The sequence below is a fragment of the Varroa destructor genome, unplaced genomic scaffold, assembly GCF_002443255.2.
Source record: "Varroa destructor unplaced genomic scaffold, Vdes_3.0 BEIS01000006.1, whole genome shotgun sequence".
In the NCBI taxonomy this organism is placed as follows: domain Eukaryota; kingdom Metazoa; phylum Arthropoda; class Arachnida; order Mesostigmata; family Varroidae; genus Varroa; species Varroa destructor.
Window position 1 is genome coordinate 5,257,173 of NW_019211459.1, and position 15,034 is coordinate 5,272,206.

Consider the following 15,034-nt stretch of genomic DNA (forward strand, 5'->3'; position numbering starts at 1 on the left):
TGTGTGCCGATCTACCCATCATCCACCTGCCTGTGTCGGCTTTATTTTTACGGGTCCTGTTGCTGTTGTTAAAGTAAGTAGAACTTCGGCGATGACGAAGTATGAACGAAAAAAACATGTAAGCGAAATCGGAACGATCAAAATACTCAAAATAGAAAGAAATATGTATTATGCGAACGTTATTGACTGCAACGAAGGAACTTTCTAAAAGGCAACGCACCATCGCAAAAAGAAACAGCCTCTGGTCACCGGTACTAACCGCCCAGTGATGACACGATGACTGTCATGATACGTCTGCGCATCAACTCAGATTTCAGCCAAACACTTCAACCGTTATGTAGTTGTGCAACTAAATAAACAGATAGGCGAGACAAAGTGAAGCTGAATTGGAGCTCTGCACAGATTATTCATTAGAGAAAAAAAAAAGAAACACTATCATACACAGTTTCTATGTGTTGGTTCCATACGAAGTAATTAGAACGACTAATAATTTACAGGATGAGGCCCTTTTGGGATTTATCAGGTCGGCGTAAACTAGAACTTATTCAGGCTTCTGCCATTTCCGGAAGTTGAAGTTACAATATTTTGAGGTCTTCTATGTCCGTAGTTTTCTGCGCTTCTGAAAACACGGTTATTGCAGAATAATGGATTTGTCCCTAATCAAGCTTCGTCTTGTTGTTTTTTTTTGGCCGAAGAGCTTCCTTGACACAAAACACAAAACGAAATTTCTTTTATTATTGCTGATCTCTATTTCTAATATCGATGCATTGACCAACAGTCTTTGGATAGATATTAACAATCAACTAAATCTATCGTTAAGGTTTTCTTTCATTGGTAAACAGATGAACAGATTAATCTTAAAAGAGGCCTAATTATCCGAAAGGCGACTATGACCGATGGCCAGCACTTCAAAGGCCGATAAAGGACAAAGCGCCGTTTGGTAAGGACAACTCAGTTTAACTTCGCAAGAACAGCGGTCAAGCTCGATTTTACCTCTGAGTGGACTGCTTAGATCTATCTATTCCTTAGCCCTTAATTAGTTGATTGATTGCCTAAACATGTATGTTATGCACGCATAGTACTAACTAGTACCGTGCACAGTACAGACAGAATTAAAAAAGACATCAAAGATCATATTCGATCTAAGCATAAGTAAGCGATTTGTCACTGATTGCAGCGGATATGCCTTCACAGAAAAATAATATATGTGAAAAATAGATGATAATTATATGATAGTAGTATAACCAATGGCATTTCAAATGATAAGGGTTTGACGGTCTTAAACTAGTCAGATCTGTATCGGCAATTCAGCTTGGGCCGGTAGTGATTGCATGCTGTAGTATCTGATCCTTTGGAAGTAGCTTCCTATGAGGCTGTCTTTTTTCTCTCTGAACGCCTGTCTTCGCCGCAGACCTTCTCCACCTCTCTCTCTCTCTCTCTGTTCTTCATTTAAGTGCCAGGTGTCGCCATGTGATACCGAGTTCGGGATGATACTTTTGTAGAAGAGTGTAGGCAAGGCCAACCAGGTCCATTAGAGACACATTAGGATACTACTAGGCCGATTAGTCGCTGCTGAGCATCTTACACGGAACGCCCCCGCTCCGACCGCCTCCCCCGTTCAGTCAAGTCACTCTATTTTGGTTCTTCGTCTTTGTCGTGTTCCTTTCAAAGGCATTGCCTCCTCGAGCAGAGGACGCAGGACAACTACCCGCTAGGACTATACGCTTCGACTATACGAGTTATCGCGATTGCTAAACGAGCAAAAGAAACTCCCATTCTGGAAATTTTGTCTTACACGAGACCCGTCATTCGCTTCTTACGAACTACACACATGTGGGTGCGTGTCTATGTCTGTATGAAGTTTTTCAGAGGCCACAAATTACATTCAACTGATACGCTTCCCGCTTTCCCGCCTAGTAACACTAGGCAGCCAGCATATCAGGTTTTACTCTGTCCCCTGATATGATTCGTGTCCTGCGGGTTCAAATTTAGGTAGGCTCCAATGCATGAGCATCTGTGCCTATCTGTATATTCTGATGTGTCTCTGCTCGATCGCATAGTACACGTTTACATATTTAATAGATAGGGATGTTTATCGTGTAGGGTAAAACTTGAATAAATAAAGTTCTTTCCTAGCTAAGCTTGTGTAAGAAAGACTAGTTTAGTTTAGTAGAAAGACTAGTCCTTGAGCACACAGTATGTTGTTCGATAGATTATTGCTATTTTGGTGGAAATGGTTATCGGAAGGGATATTTGTCATTGTCAGCTACCTCCAAAGTCTCTATATATGAACTGTAACGGATACGAACTTTATCAATTAGATTTCGTCGTTCACTGTCGAGTGGCCTGTTTGCGTACGCTATTGCGGAGGATAAGTTATGGCAGATTATGCTGCTATTCTATTCATGAAGAATTGCATGTATTTTTTCAGTGTCACAGGCCTGCTTTTTGTGTACCTTCGGTGTGTATGTGTGTGTGTGTGTGTGTGTGTGTATATTTTTTCAACTACATTGCTATAGATAGTCTAGTCTTTAGTAATAGCTTTGTATTCGCCCGGGTACATCGGGTTACTCAAGCTGTCGGTTATAAACCTATTAGAATCCATATAAAGGAAAGCCACCGTGAAGCGTCGTACCTATCTCCATGCTGTAAGAGGGTTGGCCTAAAACGGTTCTTGTATTTAGCAGAAGGAAACGTATAATCTCGCTTTGAATCAATGTGATTTTAATCTATAGTGATTTTTCTGTTCTATTTTGCATTACGACGTGATGCCGTACGTGGCAAAAAGGTAAGTGGTGCACGCACTTAAATCTATTTATATTTATTTATTGGGTAAGGCCATCGTCTATAATCCTATCTGAAAAAGGTGGCCGCTTTGTCTAAAATTGTCCAGCAGCGCCTGCTACTGATCGCCTTTGCTAATCAATATATTACCAGTAAAAGGAGCGACATTTCCGGCCAGTTCGTGGAACAATCTGCGCGACGTAGCCAGGCCAATTGAAACTTTAGCCCAGGGGCGGCAGTGTTTGAACTTGGCTATCTGTTTTCAAGCGGGGCATTTGTTAGATAACCGCAGTAACCTTTGCTGCTGTTTGGGATCGCTTTTAACAGAATAGTAACGAAAGCGTTAGTGGTTTCATAAAACCGGTGAGGTGAATCACTGTTTTATATTGGTTTTCTCTTTATATGCAACTTTAACCACAAAGAAGTATCCGACTCTTTGAGTGCAACGTTCAACTTCCGAACGCTGCAATCCACCCGAAGCTAAACATGAGCACACTCAAAGGATCTCATCTGCAATGAGACCATGCTATGTTATACCTTTGATTAAATTAGGTAGATACCTTTTTTCCCTTTTTTTTTTTGTGCATATACTGTAACGGTGACTTTTAAAGATCTCTTTCTTGGCATGTGGCTCGACTTTTATTCAATCAATTAGGTTACACTGATCAGAAGCTGGCGACCATCGGAGGTCATTGCCGAATCCGTAGTTGGATTTCCCTTTTCACTGCAAATATTCGTGCCGGTACGAATCTTTAAGGACTCAATACCTGTTCTGAGACGAATTTTCCGCTAAGATGTTATAGAAAGGCTAGCGTTCGATGGACAAATATCTATAAATGCGATAATGCCGCTCATTTGGCATATTCACAATTGCGAGCTGCTCGATTTAGTTTTCTGGTTTCGATGAAGAACAGTCATGCATGAATGATCTCACTTTCTTTTTTTTGTTGTTATTTCTATATATCTGCACATTCATACATGTGACAGATGGGTGGAAGATCTATGCCATTCTCGAGTGAGTTCTATCTCTCACGCACACCTATTACGTTCCTTTTGCGGTTATCGTTAAAATTAATGTAGCTTCTCTGTCTCGTCCGCAAGAATCGTCTTGGGCGATGAATAGTGGTTGAATAGGTGCTGCACGCATGCACGTTCTCTAGCAAGAACGGAAGCGACTGGCGTCAATCGTCGCTTGCACGTATGTCTGCCTACCGATGATCAACGATAAAGCAGCAAGCTAGAGAAACAAGCTCCCTTCTGGAAATGTCGTGTTTCAATGTGTCCCTCGGCCTAGATGGAGCAGTCTAAGGGTCGTTTCATCCCAGTAAATGTTTGGATAGTTGCTGATTAGCCCATGGTCTGCCCACCGCCCAAGCATGCGTTTGAGCTCTCATAGTAAAATTAGTTCCCTTTGTCCAGTACCGGTCTATTTATCTGTCAGTTGTTGTCGTTCGTTCATCATAGTAAAATGATCTTTGTCGCTGTATCTACCTGTTCGTGTAGGCAGGTAGGCTTGTCCGAGCGATTTAACGCTCACGCGGTAAACGGCCGCTATCTGGCTGTCACGGCGCCATTTTCATAGCCATCAGCCGAACGAGAATTTCGCCCTGGCTCATGGCAGTACGCTACAAACATCTCGTTTCCGTCGACGAACTACTACTGAACAACGCCGGTGTTCTTAGCTCAAGACAAAAACAAAATAGAAAACGATATTGAACGAGGAAAATTCGTCGCCTTGTCGCCACAACGAAAACAGGCCGTTAGGAATTAATAAATATATAAATAGACTTATTATTCCTGCTTATCAACTTTCTCGTTGGAGCCGCTGAAAACTGAACCGAGGATCTAAAGATTTACCACTCAACGCCAAACACGTAACAGAAACGTTTCCTAAAAATGGCTGCGAGAGGTTCAGAAGCGGCGTAGAGATACCGTCCCAGTACGTGGAAGAAGACATCGCTTCCGAGCTCTGGGTGTTCGGCTTACGTGAATGCGTAGCTGGGAGCTTCCGTGCTGAAAAGCAGCAACGTCTCAAAAGATGCGGTGGACCATCAAATTTTTTGACGGATTGTTGGAAGCGGATAGCTGGAAGCGATTACGAAATGGGAGAGAAAAAATATTTCATGAAAAGCGCCCAACGTCGAACAACTACGGATAGAACGAGCAAAAAGTTTCAATCGACTCAAGGGGACCGCCGTACGTAAAACACATCAATTAAAAATTCATCAATTCAGCTGTATCGTAAGTGCACTTTACACTGGCCGTTCAGAGACTTTCCTATGGTCAATCCACTTTATGTCTTTGGTTGTGCTTACTCGTTGTACAAAAAAAAATTGTAAACGGCTGTCCTTAGCCCACGTCTGAAACCCACTTTTCATTTAACACCAAATAGGTTTCACACTGAGTTGATTCGAAGCGTGGGACGCATTTCATACCGTTCTATTTTTGCTCGTTTTTCTTCCTAAAGAACGTACCGACTTTTATATATATTATAAGACAGGTCGTATTTTTTCTTTGTAGCTTCTGTTGCTTGTTATTCTAAGAGTTACGATTTGTTTTTCTATGTATGACGCGCATTGGGCTACACTATAGCTTTTGGAAAATCAATGTGTCAATTTTAATTTTTGATTATTCTTTATAACGATTAAATCAGTACATGCACATATTCAAGAAGCAATTTTTTTAATCAGGTTCATTTACAGCCCGTTTTTGAATCAGCTCAGCATACGCGAACGGTATTAAAAATCAGGCGAGCTCTCATGCATCTCGTAAAACAGACGTTTTTTTTCCTCTAAGTTGAACGAATTTTTAATGTATAGCTTTCCCGAAAAAATGCGCGTCCTATAATTGGCATGTAATTGTTGTTAAAAAGAAAGCAGAAGGAAAAGGCCGTCATGTATGGGTGCCTTTGGACCTACATCCTAATACTGTCCGCAAGGTGGCCTGTCTGTTTCAACTTGATCATGTTCAACGCAAACGATTTCGATCTAGTGTATTTCCAAAATAGGTTGGTCTTTGAATTCTACGCCCAGTTTTTCTCTATATGTGTGTATTATGGTGCAGATCACTGTTTCTAAATATATCTCTTCAATGCATTGTTTAATATTGAATTCACACACCCACCTTTATTGTACTCAGCCAATGGTATCTGAACCATTTAGGTTGGGTTTACGTGACATTTGCGAATCCTTTTACCTCCGTCGCACTACTCTGAGCTGCTAGACCCACTCTCTTCGCGAAGGCCGCGGCATCTAAATGACTTTATCTAGCCAAGTTCCACTTAGGGTGGACGAAATTGTAATAAGGCCAATTTATCCACAAATCGCGACATCACACGACACATGTTGCTCTCGCAGTTAGTTCCAGCAACAAAAAGCTAAATGAGTGTTTTTTTTTTTTTTTTTTTTTTTTTTTAAATAGAACAACGGTAAGGCAGAGCCCACAGCTGCTAGTGTTGTGTCTAGGTAGGCCATTGGTCTTACTGGAGACCCAGTGAACGCTACCTACATGAGAAGATTGCTGCCCTTAGTCAGAGCTCGTCGTGGGTCGAAAGTTTACTCGCGCTGTCCGACAGAAGCACCAGTGGGGGCTGCGTAGAGTAGTAGAGACAGCGGTAATGGAACGAGAGCCAAAGCAAGATAGAGCAGCAGACAAGGGGATGTGACTCTCTTCCTCGTCTCCCCACAATTCTAGCTACAGCCTTGATTGAAATTCGAGTGCCAAGACCTAACGGGAAAAAGAATCATCAGCCCAGTGCGCCATCAGGTGCTACAGAGTGCTGCCTACCGCTGTTGCCGTAACCGCCACGCCACTCCAGTTTATTCCAGGAGTATTGCCTGTTCTTGCTTCTGCCGACGCTGCCATGACTGCCGTTACTGGTCGCCGTTTCCCGCCCATCATACTACCCTAACGAAGCGAAGTCCTGAAGCGTTCTATAGTGCTTTTCTTGTTTCAGCGTTTCCAACAGACGGCGATGGTTATGCTTAAGACACTTTCGTTACATCCAGATCTTGTTCTACCGGCCGCCCTCTTAAGGCTGCTACTGTCGTTTTGTGGTAGGAATCTAACTACGCGACAAACGGCGACGCGAGCGCTTTTAAGAAGCCAAGAAGGAAAGAAACGAATCAAGTAAATGAGGAAGAACGAGGGCACGACTGTCTTTGATTATGCCAATAGCAAAAGCAATAGAAACGTCACCTGAAAAAGGCCTGGATCCCTCTTTAGTCTAGCTAGAACAAGCTTCTCTCTAGCGCTGTTTCCTAATGATCACTGCTTGCCTGCTGGGTATCGCCTGCCTATATGGCTGCAATAAGCTAGCGCCCGGTAGTCGTAATAGGTTGGCTATGTACATGTCCTAAAGCACACACACGTTTTGTGAGCTTGATGCTTACCGTGGCTATCTCCTACCACTGAACTGCTTCGGGTGATGTCTAGTGAGTAATTTTTGTTGCTTTCGCTCCTGCTGCTCATGATGACATGCCCGAAGAACGACTGCATGAATTGCTGCTGATCTGGTCGCTGTTGCCTGGCTGTTCGAAAGACGAAGATGGAGAACTCAATTTATAATCTTAGGACGCGATCCCACAAGACCACGGTGGAAATTAATCAATGTGGGACAACCGTGTTGAAAGCCGCGTATTGGAAGCCAGCTCACCGATTCGCGTGTGTCCGACTGCTTCTACATCACATGTAGTCTATACGTGCGATTGAAAGGGGAAAGATCGAATAGAAACTTCGATTAATCTATGCAATGCCACGCCTATTCGTACAATCTATTCTGCCGGTTTACTCTATGGGCCAACTTAGAGGATTTCTCTAATTTTGACAAAAGAAAATCGTCAAGAAAGACTGGAGGCCATTCTTTCAGACAAATAAGGTGATTGATCCTTCAAGGGCGAACTGATGCTCCTATTACTCTACGGTGAGTCTGTACCCACACTCAGGTTACTATTATTACTGTTACTAGTGCATCTATGTTTCCGTAGCGTTCATTGCTTATCAGCTTGTTTGCCGATTTAATAGCTCGTCCTTTAAGGGTCGGTGTGTGACAATATTTAACTTAAGAAGAAAGCTCGTTACTGACTCAAATGGCCGCCTTCGTTTGTGTTTACCTGGTTTTCAGCCGCCGCAATGCGCGGACGGGCGTGTGGCTCTGAATGGCCTAATCTGCTTGTAGGTCGGAAACAAAGAAGCTCTTGTCTCTGACTTCTCCCAAATCTCAGATGCAGCAGCGACAGAAAGCGATACGTGGCTATCGGAGCGTGTGAACCAGCTACCGCTGCTGGAGCTGTCGTTGCTACTTCTCATTGTGCAAACTGTTAACTCCACCTCAGCTAACACGTACAAACGTTTACATATATAGGAACGCAGGCATTTAGGTTACAGCTCGATAGGCAAAACCACCTGAAAAGAAGCGTATCCAACTAGCAACCTCGTGCTCCTGCCGCAGCAGTATAGAGGCACTGTCGTCTAGCAGTGGCCTTAGCCAGCCTGGCTACTTTCTTTTAACCCGTTCCGTCTCTCACACAGAACAGGGTGTCACTTGATCGACTGAATGCATAGCTACGGCCAGGGCAGACTAAGCAGCTTTCCACCAATCAGCTGCCGGTCTGCCGCCCCCGTCGCGTCACGTAGTGGCGAGCAGCAATGACAACAACATCGACAACTTACCAGATCACGCCGAATGAACGCACGCCACACGTTCAGTGTAAACAAGTTACCTCTGTTTGTGGGTGATGACCACTGTAGCAGTAAACTGCAAGGAGAAAAGGGAACGATGAGAAGTTACTTGTCTTGATTGTAGTGTGGGCGTCTGCGACGTTAGCCTATTCGACGCACAGCAGTTACGGCATCGTTGTTCCACTGAGTCATTGGTGACGATCTTTCATCTTTTGAACGTTAAACACCGCCCACGACTTGCTCAAACACTATCGTAGAGGACTTTTCTCGACTACGAGAGCACTGCGCCGTTGACCTCCAGTTAGCAGCATAATTCAATATAGTGGAAGTGAATAGACTGCAGGCGCAATCGTTTGACCATTGGCGCCCACCGTAAACACGACTTCGTGGAAATCTTGCGCGTGGAAATCAGGACTGCGGTCCTGAGAGAATGAAAGAGCACATAGGAAGAGGAAAGAGGAAAACGATATAACTCGATGGAATAAGGAGGAAAATCGCCGCTGCATAGTGTCACAATGTCTTTGCATTGCCACTATTGTTTCAACAAGTAACTTTAATGTTATCAGGGTATCATATGCATACACATGCCACAAACGATTGCGAACATCGCTTATAACAGCAGGATATCAAAAAAAAAAAAATAATAGCCCACAAAAGTACAGCGAGAGCTGGTGAAGTAGCTTTTGGCCCCGAGTAGAAACGAAACTGCATCGATGCAACGAAGGAGAACATCGGCCGATAGAATTATCGATAAGCTCTAATCCTTGCTCTCGGAGCTGAGAGATGGCACATGCGATATTCACACGATAACAAATTCGAAGCTCTAACAAAGCGTTCCCAAAAAACCCGGACGAAAGTAAACGAGTTTCTATCAACACCCGAATGCGACACTACAAAGTGACCCCTTCTGCAATCGTTCCGTAGTACCCATATGTGCCACGCTTGAAGTCTCCAACTTCCTGAACAAACGTAAAATTTCGAAACTTCGTTGTTGTTAAAAATTAAAACCTATCCTAAGTTGCTTTGCCGGGATCCTTTGTAGATCTACCGTTATGGTGAGCGTAGCTGCATTTAGAACACACGTTAGACGTTTCCATATATTTTTAAATCGAAATAACCATATTGTTGAGTGCTCATCACATTGGTACAGCACCGAAAACCTCTGGAGATAAACAGCAGCCATTGTCGCTACGTGATGGACCACAAAACTTGAAACCATTCGAAGCGTATACATATAATCCCCTTTGTAATTACTAAGCGAATTGTTAATAGTTGTTTAAACGACAATGCTCTATCTGGCAACGAATAGTAAACTTCGTGGTTAGTCGAACGCCCCAAATGAGTAAATATATAATAATAGGACGAATTCAAGTTTTATAGAAATAGGCACCTGGCACACACTGGCAAAAGTTGTAGGAATTTTGTACGAGAAGCCAGTCACCATTGACACTTTTGAATTAATACAGTATAATATACCCGGATGATGAAGTAAAAACTAGGTTTTTGTTCATTATTAGCAATAGGAGCGTCGATATATATATATATATATATATATGGAGAGAGAGAGGGGGGAGCTAATTCCAAGAATTCTGTAAATAACTACGCTGTAAGGCTAGCAGCTAATAAACAAAAGTGAGGAAAAGATCACCGAACTTGTGCTTATGCAGGTTCTAATACTGGGTGATAATTGTAAGATTGTTTGATTGATTCGTTGAAGATAACTGTAACAAAATTTCGATAATTTACGAATAAACGAGAAGCTTCTATAGGATAGTTTAACTTTACGAAAATGAGTACGAGTTACTAAAAATTCAAAGTGTACAAAAAAAAAAAAAAAACTTAAATGAAGACTAATAACAGTGGTGGTGGTGATGATGATAGAAGAACTGAATTTTGAAAAGAGTCAACGTTTTGCTTTTCTATATGGTTCGAAACAGCTGGCCACTCGATGGTCATCTATCCATAAACATCAAATCTAAAAAATCGGAAATGCCGGTCGAACTAAGGCCTCTCGTTGTCGTCGTAGCCATCCCAAATACATAACCACTTAGGGAGGAATCGCGTAAAAGTTTGTTACGCCGACGCAAACAGAAAGGAGCAGTATTCGTAATAGTGATCCAGTTTTATGGCCCTATCTCAAATGTTTTCTCCCAAATGCTGGCCGATGGGTAGCGATCGAACGATCATTTCCGTGAAGCAGGCTCAATCGCTGCTCTCTCTCTATCAACAGCCGCTTGGTAGCTGTTATTGCCGATCGTTCCGATACAACTCATAAATAATGGCGATCATCTAATTAAATCGTCTCGCGCCTCGTTTGAATTTTAGCTGTCGTCGACGCTGATACGCATCTGTGCGTTGTTACGTGCTGTGTTAATTCCTGCGTACGATTAGAGAGGATAGAAGGCTCGTCCAAAATTTTTGGACTGACCAACTTGCAGCACCTGGGCTAGCAAGCAGACCATGAAAGAATCATGATTTTACCTTACTTACTGAAAGCGGTTTCATGCTGGTTTTCGAAGGGTAGCTTCTTAAAATTTCAGTTGCCTCCACTTTTGCTTTGCGTGGTCCAGTTGTTTAACATCAATGTGCGATCTAGGCCAAAAACTATCTCACTCTGTAGAACCAATTCTGCCGTTTGCTTACCAAGAAGTTCTGGGGTCTTATCTAATGGGTCAGATCTGAAAGTGGGCCCAAACGTGAGCTTTTCATCGCAGAATCTTCCTGCATTTCTGCAAACGTCTTTTTGTAGATGTAGCTCTCTTGCCTCGTTTAGACCCCTGAAGTAGTCATCCTTGTTAGGAAAATCGGGAGTAAGGGGGGTACGAGACAAATGTTGCTAACATTACTTGACCGAAGTAGATAAGCTCTATTAAAAGTTAAGAGCACTAACAAAACGATTAGTTTTGTCCGTTGATGAATTCGTTTAGATCTACGGCAAGCGGTGTAAAACCATAAGTCGACTGCATAAATCTTCGATTAAAACAGGAGGAGTTTAAGACGTATTAAACAAGTATACTATTTGGAGCGGAAAGTCAATTATAGCTGCTGGATCCTATCCGCACGCAACCGTACACAGGGAGGACAAACCAACACCGCAAGGCGTACTCTGTTTTTAATGAACAACATTTTCTTCTGCTTCTGCGAAGTTTTAAAATGTGCGCGTCCAATTCGTAACGCCCCCGCGACGCCTGGCCTCTAGCAAGAACCCGCAGAAATCGTCTGACCAGCCCAGTCAATTCTATGGTTCTATACACACACATTAATAGTGCACAAACAAAATCCAACATGCACTACGATGCGAAAACGTTCTTTATCTTGCCGGCGTTAGAACTATCGGATAGCAGTTTCCGTTTACGTCAATTCATCTATTCCTAATGCAAAGCATATTAATTGAAAACATTAAAAACACAGCGATCGGGAAACTGCTCCCTTACGAAACGCATCCTCCACATCCCTAACTAGCATGAAAATGAAGACCGTCTTATACGGCGCCGACCGAACACATTTCTGCGATACTGCGAGTATACATGACGCGTTACGAAATCTAGCTAAACGCAAGTTCTCAGCGAAGCGAGCCGAAGATGCCAGCGAAGGCCTATGCGCGAACGGAACGTTGTGTAGTCCTTGGTCCGACGGTATCCTTGGTGGATTTTCGGCTACAAGAATGAATTGAATCCATTGCTGTTTTTTCCAGTTTTCGTTCGAGACTATGGATTCTTGTGAGCATAACGGCAATTGTTTGGCAGCATATATAATAAACAATGTCCAGATTTTGGGAAAACGTCACTTTGTTAGCTACCACATTGTGAACATGCCAATACAAACAGGATAAATATGGGAAGCAATGTCACCGTATACGATCAGCAAAAGAAAAGGTAGTTGATTCAGTTTCACTCTAATAGCTGCTACTTTTTATAGTATTTAGGTGTGGGACAGAAATGTATGAATGTACACGGGCCCACCTTTGTAACCATAAATTTTTGATAAAACTATATAGAGGACGCTCATTACTTGCCATATAGGCGTTAATTGCTCCTTGTTCAACTACAACCATTAATCCGCCTCAGAAATACTTGCAAAAAAGTATCAAGTGATAAAGAAAGACCAATTGCAAAATGCGCCCATAAGGTTTTCAGGCACAAAATAGCTTTCAGATACAATGGGGTCTATACGCCGAATGCACTGGGTTATATCACCTGTCTGAAATTTGAAGAGTAAGAGCAAGTATGGATGACGTCTATTGGCCAGCGTCACTGGCTATAGAAATGCCACGCTGTTGGGCTAACTAGAAATTGTCTGAAGACGTTTAAAAGCCTACAACAAGTAACATCTCTTCCATTAAAGTTCTACTTGTAGATCTAAGTTTGTAACATAGCTAATAAATTAACAGTTCCGCCTAATCGTTTCAGCAGTGCAGCGTACGTGCTCTCTGTGTCAGTCAAAAAACAGTTTTACGTTAAATAGACAACGTATTTCAGATACATACGGTATACCAGGACCTCATACCTTCCCTGCTTTGCTGGCTCCCTCTGTCCAAGTAATCAATCGATTACTGTCAACCCATTATACGTGACAGGCGTTGAAAATGATGACGGAACTTAATCGAAAATATTTCCTCTTTAGTTTGGTAGGCGTAAGTTGAAGAGGGGACGCATTGGCGGAACCAGGCAACCTATAATAGGGCTACATTGCTTCCGAAAATCGTGCAGTCCCATAAAAGTTCTCAGCTGTCTACTACTACTACTACTACTGTCTGGATAATCTGCGAGCGTTTTGGTTGGTCCGTATGGAATCTTTACTATGCCGCACCGGTTAGTAATAGCTATAACTATCGTCAGAAAAGAACAAAGAAATTCCACGGTTGGGAAAAGCAACTCTGCTTAGCTGTACACATTACGTGGCTCAATCTTTTTCCTTTAAAAGTTCTCTGTAGATAAAAGCGTAAGTCTACAAAGTTCTAGAGAAAAAAAAATAGCCTAGGTGTAAGGATTTTAAAAAACCAGCAGACGACCTACCACACATATGTGTCGTAGAGAACGGAACTGGTAGGTTTCAGAGCACGTCGTGTACACTTGAAGAAAGGGACGAGCGACAGGTTTCAGCGTTTGAATGTCATCCAGCTCACCAAAAATCCAAGAGCTTTCGACGGCTACCAAGAGTGTTTTCGATCATACAAAGCCTGTGTGATGTTGATGCAGTAACTTTAATCGCTTGTCGTTTATTAAACCTCCTCTATTATTGGACTTCAAATTTCCTGTTATGGTTTAGCGTCCGGGACAGTTCGTAATTCCAGGCATTGCGGTGGCGGAGACTCCCTGAAGCAACGGGCGAGAATTGCCCACCGGCGCCCCTTGTCCGCTATCCGGACCAGCGACTATCCCCGCAGTTCATCCCGAAGCGGCATTGCCGGAGATCCCCATCAGTCGATTTGTGATTTCACACGTTAATCCAAAGTTAAATCTGTACATCGAGTTCTGGGTGCTATTTCCTCTTGTCACTGTCGCTGCTGGCGTTGTCATTTGATGGTGGAGCTATCTTCGTCCCGAATGCCGCGTCTTGCTTGCTCGGTGATATCTTATTACGACGGAGTTACACAACTCCCGTTGAGCCACCACTAGCCCCACTCAGCTTGTCGATTTTATGACTTCTTAGATTTCAGGGATCTCGTCAGCCCCACCGAAGGTATCGTTATACCCCGCGGCAGTATAACAGATCCGGCAATGAATATTACTGGCCAATGGAAGTGATGCTTTCCAGTAAACTTATGTTCACGCTGCCAGGTTACATGACTGATATCATTGTTGCTACCGGGCCTTCTCGCCGTATCCATTGTGATTTACGATGGCCTGCGTTAACGCTTCTTTTTGCTTTGTTGAGATGAGCCGAATTTGAACTACTGCCATGTCTTCTCTGAACAAAGATGTTCCTTGGAGGTCAAGGAGTGGTAGCCGTCGCCCTTCTCGTGCATCTTTTTTTTTAATTCTTTTACAGTTTTCGTCAGCCGGAACTAGACTGTAGGTGGCGAAGAAGCACACGACTCTTGATAGAATGATCCCGAAAGACAGAGCTGTCATTCTAATGAAAATAAAGAAGGTATTCGATGTCTATTGAAGATGGTCCTCGTTACTCAATGCGCTGTCGTTCTTCACTGGAAATAGAGACCGAATTGCCACCAGGGCGAATTACTCTTACGGTGGATGAAACCACCCGAGAAAGGGGATTCACCTCCATTTCACGGATACGAAAAACCAAAGCCTACGCAAACTTTAGAGAAAGTTACTTTTTACTTTGTTTTCAAGCTTTATCTAGCTTTCGAAACTGACGCTAGGCAAATTATCAATGGAGAAAGCACATACTCCTGAGTCATATTTTGATCGGCGCGTGAATATAGCTGACATTTCAAATGCACGGAACGTTCAGGAGTGCGCCGCTATTGCGGGGGAAGTTCAGCAAGCGTCGAACGCCTGAGCTATTCGATGTGATATACAAGTTTATAAATTTCGAATTACGGCATCTTATTTATTTATTTATTTATTTTTTATCTAGTATGATATTTTTACTTAATAAAATA

At 42.9% G+C, this 15,034-nt stretch overlaps 1 long non-coding RNA gene across 1 annotated transcript; it reads right to left on the reverse strand.

The window, feature by feature from the left end:
* Positions 1 to 5,852: 5,852 nt before the first annotated feature.
* On the reverse strand, positions 5,853 to 8,668 carry LOC147754779 (uncharacterized). The gene is made up of 3 exons (XR_015330438.1): positions 7,896 to 8,668; positions 7,176 to 7,478; positions 5,853 to 6,877 (listed from the first exon to the last, which is right to left on the reverse strand). It is a non-coding gene; the product is annotated as an uncharacterized LOC147754779 (long non-coding RNA).
* Between the last annotated feature and the right edge of the window lie 6,366 nt (positions 8,669 to 15,034).